We start from the raw sequence: 7,571 nt of genomic DNA, 5'->3' as shown, positions 1-7,571 counted from the left end.
TAAGAATTTATAGCTAATCTAGTAATCAGTTAATCTAGCTCCCATTTCTAATTCAATTATCAATTATCTTCTAGCACTGGCAGGAATCCATTCATATGTTTACTTTGCATATGGAAACTCAATCCTACTTTTACCTATTGCCAATTCAGGTCATCTTAATTAATGTAATCAGCACCAACTGTCTGCAGTCTGCTGTGTCACCCTTGACCTGAGCAGAAGTTCTTGCTTATCCTTCACAGAATGACATCCAATGAGCAAAGGAGCACTCTAAGCCACACTTTCAAAGTCTAATGTATGTAGTTGGGCACAGAATATTTATCCCATTTTCATGCTCTGTGTATTACAGGAATGATCAGAAGCTAAAAACAAATCAAAACAATAGCACACATTCTTTTAGAGTTACCATTTTTAAAAACTACCCTTAAAATGTTATAGAGCTCTCTTTTTCTCAGCCTTCCGTACTCATGCCTCTCTGCTGGTATTTTGTTAATGGAAAATCAAAGGAAGTTTAGCAGGTGTTATTGTAAAGAACCCTTTACACTTGAGACAACTGCTTCATAGTCATTATCTATGTATGTCTTGCAGTTTGGAGTCACACTTCAAAGTTTAGATTACTTACCTGACCCCGTGCTCCATACCCTGTGCCAGCCTCTGGTCTATTAACACCAGTGAAGACAAGCTGGATGTTTCAGGCATGCACTCACAGGAAAGTACCTCCTAGTTCAGACTGATTCAGGCCCATCTCTGCTTATTGTATAACTCTTTTGTCCCCTGTTGTATGCTGGGTGTATTCTGGTATTTCTGCAGAGGGATGAAATGAATTTAGATTAAGAGCACAGCTACTGGCATGCTGCCCACCCTAAGTGACTCAGGCACTTTCTGCTTTGCCACAGTGACCTCCCAAGTCCTCAGGAGTTATCTGTGTAGACAACACAACTATAATTCAGTGCAAGAAATAAGCAGTGTATTAGGGAAGATTTTTACTTTTAACTGAAAGCAAAGGGTTGTAATAAGAAAGTGTTACATGGCCTGGCATCAACAGGCATGTCACTGCAAGCAAAAACAGTTTTACATCTTGGGTAGATTGAGAAGCAGACAAATACTGCAACTGCCTCTTTCCTCTTACTGTCCTTGTGTAAATGATCTCAAGCTAGGAATTTTGCATTCCAGCAGAAGCCTGGATTAAAAACCTAGAAGAACAACAGTCAGCCATCAATCTTGAGGCCGTCTATCCTATCTGCAACCATTAACTATTTAGTAACTCTAAGTCTCCAGGCAGGGAGATCATCTTTCAAAGAGAATAAACGCTTGGTGCATATCCCCATTCATTCCTCCTGTTCTTTTGCTAATGTCCATCTATGACTCCCTCAGCACTTGCGGTAAAATCTCATGCCATTCCTTCAGTCATATTTATATACCACATCACTAAGCCTCAGAAAAGAACTAATTGTCTTCTTTTTCCAGATGCAATTTCCAAATTAAGTATGAAGTTTCCAAAATAATGCAAGTTAGAATACAGTAACACCTTCAGCATGCACCACTTCTCCCAACACCACTCCTGATGTGCAATGCAGCACCAGTGTTGAATAACTCCTCACAGTAGTGGTCCTTTCCCACTGCTGAAGGAGTGTAACACAAGAGGTTAGTTAACACAACCTTTCTACACTGAGACATCTTCCAGTAGACTGGATTAGAGCGCATGATCCCAAGTTAGTAGGCCAGGTCTACTGGGGGCTGGTGGAGCTGGTCTAGGGAAGAGCAGTTTTGGTAGAAGGCTTGCCAAACCGGACAAGGAGGCTTTAAACTAGATGCGCTAGGGGAGGGGGGCGTCATTCCATCCCAACACACCCAATCAGTTGCCAGCACCTATAATAAATGCTTGGAGCAATGTAGAGATATTCCAGCCACACCAGCCAATGAGCCGGCTCCATTTGGAGCGCAGCTCAGATGCCTCTATGCAAACGCACATAGCATGGGGAACAAACAAGAGGAATTAGAGATGTGTGCACGTCTACGGGGGTATGATATAATAGGCATCACAGAAACATGGTGGGATGGCTCCTATGACTGGAGTGTTGGAATGGAAGGTTACAGGCTCTTTAGAAAAGACAGGCCTGGCAAGCAGGGAGGGGGAGTTGCCCTTTATGTTAGGGATAGGCTGGAGAGTATGGAACTCTGTCTGGGGACAGGTGAGCAGTCAACGGAGAGTTTGTGGGTCAGGGTTAAAGGGAGAACAGCTCTGGGAGACATTACTGTGGGGATCTGTTACAGACCGCCTGACCAAGAGGACTCTGTGGATGAAGCACTCTATAGAGAGATAGGAACAGCCTCACACTCACAGGCCCTTGTTCTCATGGGGAACTTCAGTCACCCTGATCTCTGTTGGAGAGATGGTACGGGCCGGCACAAGCAATCCAGGAAGATCCACGATTGTGTGGAAGACAACTTCCTTCTGCAAGTAGTAGAGGAGCCGACAAGGAGAGGTGCCATGCTTGACCTCGTGCTCACCAACAGGGAAGGGCTGGTTGGAAATGTGATGCTCCAGGGCAGCCTTGATTGTAGCGATCATGAGATGGTCGAATTTGAGATCCTCAGGATGGTGAGAAGAGCGTACAGCAAGCCCATTGCCCTGGACTTCAAGAGAGCAGACTTTGGCCTCTTCAGGAACCTGCTTAGTAAGGTTTCCATGGGATATAGCCCTAGAGGGCAGGGAGGCCCAAGACTGTTGGTTGATATTCAAGAATCACCTGCTACAAGCTCAGGAGTGTTGCATGCCAACTAGAAGGAAGTGCAGCAGGAGGGCCACAAGACCTCCTTGGGTGGATAAGGAGCTCCTGAGGAAAATTTGAAGGAAAAAAAGAGGCTTATAAAAGGTGGAAGCAAGGACAGGTGGCCTGGGAAGAGTACAGGGAGGTTGTCTGGGAAGCCAGGGACCAAGTTAGGAAAGCTAAGGCCCAGTCAGAATTAAACTTGGCTAGGGGTGTGAAAGATAACAGGGAGGGATTCTATAGGTACGTAGCGAATAAAAGACAGACTAAGGACAATGTAGGCCCCCTTCAGAAGCTCTCAGGAGAACTGGCTACCCTGGATTGGAAGAAGGCTGAGGTTCTTAAAGACTTCTTTGCCTCGGTCTTCACTGGCAAAGGCTCTGACCAAACCACCCAAGTCTTGGAAGGCAGACACAGGGACTGTGAAAATGAAGACCTTAGGCCCACTGTAGGAGAGGATCTGGTTTGAGACCATTCTAAAAACCTGAACATGCACAAGTCCATGGGACCTGATGAAATCCATTTGCGGGTCCTGAAGGAGTTGGCGAATGAAGTTGCTAAGGCACTGTCCATCATATTTGAAAACTCATGGCAGTCAGGTGAAGTTCCCGATGACTGGAAAAAGAGAAATATAACCCCCATTTTCAAAAGGGGAAAATGGATGATCCAGGGAACTACAGACCAGTCAGTCTCACCTCTGTGCCTGGCAAAATCTTGGAGCAGGTTCTCCTGGAAGGCATGCTAAGGCACATGAAAAACAAGGTGCTCGGTGACAGCCAGCATGGCTTCACTAAGGGGAAATCCTGCCTGACCAATTTGGTGGCCTTCTATGATGGGGCTACAGAACTGATGGACAGGGGTAGAGCAGTTGATGTCATCTACCTGGACTTGTGCAAAGCGTTTGGCACTGTCCCACACAACATCCTTGTCTCTAAATTGGAGAGACATCAATTTGATAGGTGGACCACTCGGTGGATAAAGAACTGGCTGGATGGCTGCATGCAAGGAGTTGTGGTCAATGGCTCAATGTCCGGCTGGAGACCAGTAACAAGTGGTGTCCCTCAGGGATCAGTGCTGGGACCGGTCTTGTTCAACATCTTTGTTGCTGACATAGACAGTGGGGTTGAGTGCGCCCTCAGCAAGTTTGCCGATGACACCAAGCTGTGCGGTTCAGTTGATACCCTGGAGGGAAGGAATGCCATCCAGAGGGACCTTGACACGCTTGTGAGGTGGGCTGATGCCAACCTCATGAAGTTTAACCATGCCAAGTGCAAGGTCCTACACCTGGGTTGGAGCAATCCCAGGCACAGCTACAGGTTGGGCAGAGAAGAGATTCAGAGCAGCCCTGAGGAGGAGGACTTGGGGGTGTTGGTTGATGAGAAAATGAACATGAGCCGGCTTCAGTGTGCGCTCACAGCCCAGAAAGCCAACCGTATCCTGGGCTGCATCAAAAGGAGCGGGACCAGCAGGTCGAAGGAGGTGATCCTGCCCCTCTACTCTGCTCTCATGAGACCTCACCTGGAGTATTGTGTGCAGTTCTGGTGTCCTCAACATAAAAAGGACATGGAACTGCTGGAACAAGTCCAGAGGAGGGCCATGAGGATGATCAGGGGACTGGAGCACCTCCTGTATAAAGACAGGCTGAGGAAGTTGGGGCTGTTCAGCTTGGAGAAGATAAGGCTGCGTGGAGACCTCATAGCAGCCTTCCAGTATCTGAACGGGGCCTACAAGGGTGCTGGAGAGGGACTCTTCATTAGGGACTGTAGTGATAGGACAAGGGGTAACGGGTTCAAATTTAAACGGGGGAAGTTTAGGTTGGATATAAGGAAGAAATTCTTTCCTGTTAGAGTGGTGAGGCACTGGAATGGGTTGCCCAGGGAAGCTGTGAATGCTCCATTCCTGGCGGTGTTCAAGGCCAGGTTGGACAAAGCCTTGGGTGGCATCATTTAGTATGCGGTATCCCTGCCTATGGCAGGGGGGGTTGGAAGTACATGATCTTAAGGTCCTTTCCAACCCTAACTATTCTATGATTCTATCCAATGTGTGTGTTTAGCACATCAGTGCTCAGCACACATGGCCCACTACTTCCTAAATAATTATATCACTCAAGCTAATCTTAATTGTTCAGATAAAGTTTTCCAATTGTTCCCAGTCCTCTGAGGTTTCCTCATCAGAAATCTTGTTCCTAAAGAGCAACAATGGACTAAAGAAGCTTTTATTACTTTGGGACGGCTCATTAACGTTGCCACATTGTTTTTTCTTATTTTTAGATAACAAGTACAGGCTCTAAAATGTTATTTCTTTTAAGTATATTACACTGAGTCTGCAACATTCATTTTAATTAGCTTAGGATGTTTCCCTGAGTGAACCTTGTTGAATAATACCTCTGAAAGCACACCAGAAGGCACTGGCAGCACAGGGAACAGGACCTGGCTCTCTCACATGGAGACTTTGCTCCTCTGAATGCTCACAAGAGACACAACCAGGCACAACACTCCCATCTTCATCCTGCAATTAAGTCAACAGACACAGATCAACAATAATCAGTACGTTAGAAGTAAATCATATTACATTCACACTTCTAACTACATTTCTAAGGCATCAGGTTCACAATACTTCCTGTTAAAGCTAACAAATTGCTTCAAGAGCTGCTTTTCAGCTTGTTAGAAATTGAAATCAATTTGATAAGCAATCAGCAGTACTACGTAAAACATAGCAGAACATGTAGGTTGATTTATATTATATATGTGTATATTGATTTATATACATTGTGGCTGTGCCATCCCTGGCAATGTTCAAGGCCAGCTTGGAGAGGGCTTGGAGCAACCTGGTCTAGTGGAAGGTGTCCCTGCCCATTGCAGGGGGTTGGAATTGGATGATCCTTAAGGTCCCTTCCAACCCAAACCTATCTGTGATTCTATGATGCTATGATCAGCCCCATGACAGATGCAATTTTCAAAGTGAATGCAAATAATCTGGCATCTAACCATGTCAAAAGAGTCAAATCCAGCAGACCACACTTTAAATTCCCCATCTACACAGTCATATTCTTAGCCAGAAACACCAACAGTGGAGTAAGTAGGTGTAATTTTTTTTTATAACATGATAAAGCAAATTGATTTATTTTTTCATATAAGCAGCACAGATTTTCTGGCTAGCTTTACTTTCAAAGCATTTCATAGACGCAATTAAGATACTAAGCATGGACCAAACCATGCTGTTCATAATTTAAATGCACCAGAACTGACAATTCATTGGCAATTAATGGTTCTCTCTTTAAAATCATCATAATTTGACTTCAGAGCACTGCAAAAAGCTAAAAAAAGATTTTTAAGAGCTGGAAAATGACTTTTCTTTCCAGACTGTTCAGAGTACTGTACGTTCATTGTACTTTTGAAAGCAATGTGACTTGTGAAACTGGCAACCTTCCCATCCATAGCATCTTAGAGATGTTTATAGCACATGATATTTTAATTGCCTGACAACAAAATTATTTGGAAATACATCAGTTTCACAATGCATTTGCTTCATACCTTAAACAAAAAGTAAGATGTTTGAATTACACTAAGATCTGGGTATAAGCCCAACAAAACAACATAAACATTAAGGAAAGGTGTCTATAATCCATTACCTTCAATACATGCATGAACCTCTAAGCAAGCATAAGCTTATGTGTTGCTAGGGATTCAATCTGCCCAACACCCATCCAGGTGCTACAGACAGGAATCACAGGTGAAATTCATGGTCCCTCATCCATGCTTATTCATTAGGCATGAAGTTTATTCTAGGCCATGTCTTCTTAACAGTGGTCTGCTCAAGGGAGCTGCGGCTTTCAGAGACCAGCATTTCTGTATTCTGGTGAACAAATCCCTAGTAACTTCTAAACAACTCCTGTTGTTTAAAACAGGGAGTTACCGAACAAAGACAACAGAGTTACCCAAGAAATATATCAAGTCATTTTACAGTCAAATTACAAGAATATGGTCTGATTTGTATAAAGCAGGTAACAGAATTTCATCCAACTGCTCTTTTGCAACATATACAGAAGAATCCTTATTAATAGAGCCTCTCCTTAAAGGCTTTTTTTATATCTGAAGTGGGTGTCTACTGCTGTCTGAGCAAAGTTTCCATCTTTGTTTAGATGCATAAAATCCTAAAATGTTTTTTTCTGACTGACTTAAACTCTTGTTGCATTCATAAACCTGAAGTCTTGCTTTATAGAAACTAACTGACGTGATCATGTAGACAAACTCCTGTAGCTTTGGAATTAATTCCTTATTTTCTACAAGCACACACATACAGATAACTCAAGCTGTGAACCCCTCGTCAGTAGATTTGCTGCTAATATCTCACCTTTTCAGTTGGGAAAGCCAACTAGCTTAGCGAGTCCATTCAACAGAGAGGGGAAAGGAAAAAGAAAAAAAAAAAAAGAGGAAAACATTTTAATGCTCACATGTCGCTGCAGCTTTTTAATCGGGAAGCTCCTTCCATTTCCTGTGTTTTTATTGTCTTTCCTTTTTTCAATGATATTATCAGGGCAGTAGGTAACCTTACAAGACAAATTAAAGGTAACAATAAGGAAAACTTTCAATACAGCCCCCCATACCTTTGGAACTGTTTACACTGTATCCTGTCAGCACAAAGGCTAATTTCATGGAATCATAGAATCAGCTAGGTTGGAAAAGACCTTTAAGATCATCAAGTCCAAAGCTAATGGATTTTTTTATTTTACAAAGCACATGTAACATATACTGTAGTTAATACACGTACAACTCAAGACATCTGATCAAGTCCTATCAACTG

General features: G+C 43.4%; 1 long non-coding RNA gene across 1 annotated transcript; it reads right to left on the bottom strand.

Annotated features, from left to right (window-relative positions):
- Window positions 1-625: 625 nt before the first annotated feature.
- On the bottom strand, window positions 626-7,301 carry LOC134157835 (uncharacterized). Its single transcript, XR_009962485.1, has 3 exons — window positions 7,222-7,301; window positions 5,153-5,276; window positions 626-801 (listed from the first exon to the last, which is right to left on the bottom strand). It is a non-coding gene; the product is annotated as an uncharacterized LOC134157835 (long non-coding RNA).
- Between the last annotated feature and the right edge of the window lie 270 nt (window positions 7,302-7,571).

This window comes from Pezoporus occidentalis, unplaced genomic scaffold (assembly GCF_034315485.1).
Source record: "Pezoporus occidentalis ecotype Australia unplaced genomic scaffold, CSIRO_AGI_Poc_V1 ctg121, whole genome shotgun sequence".
NCBI classification, from domain to species: domain Eukaryota; kingdom Metazoa; phylum Chordata; class Aves; order Psittaciformes; family Psittacidae; genus Pezoporus; species Pezoporus occidentalis.
The sequence above is the reverse complement of the archived record's forward strand: the minus strand, read 5'-3'. Positions and strand labels throughout refer to the sequence as shown.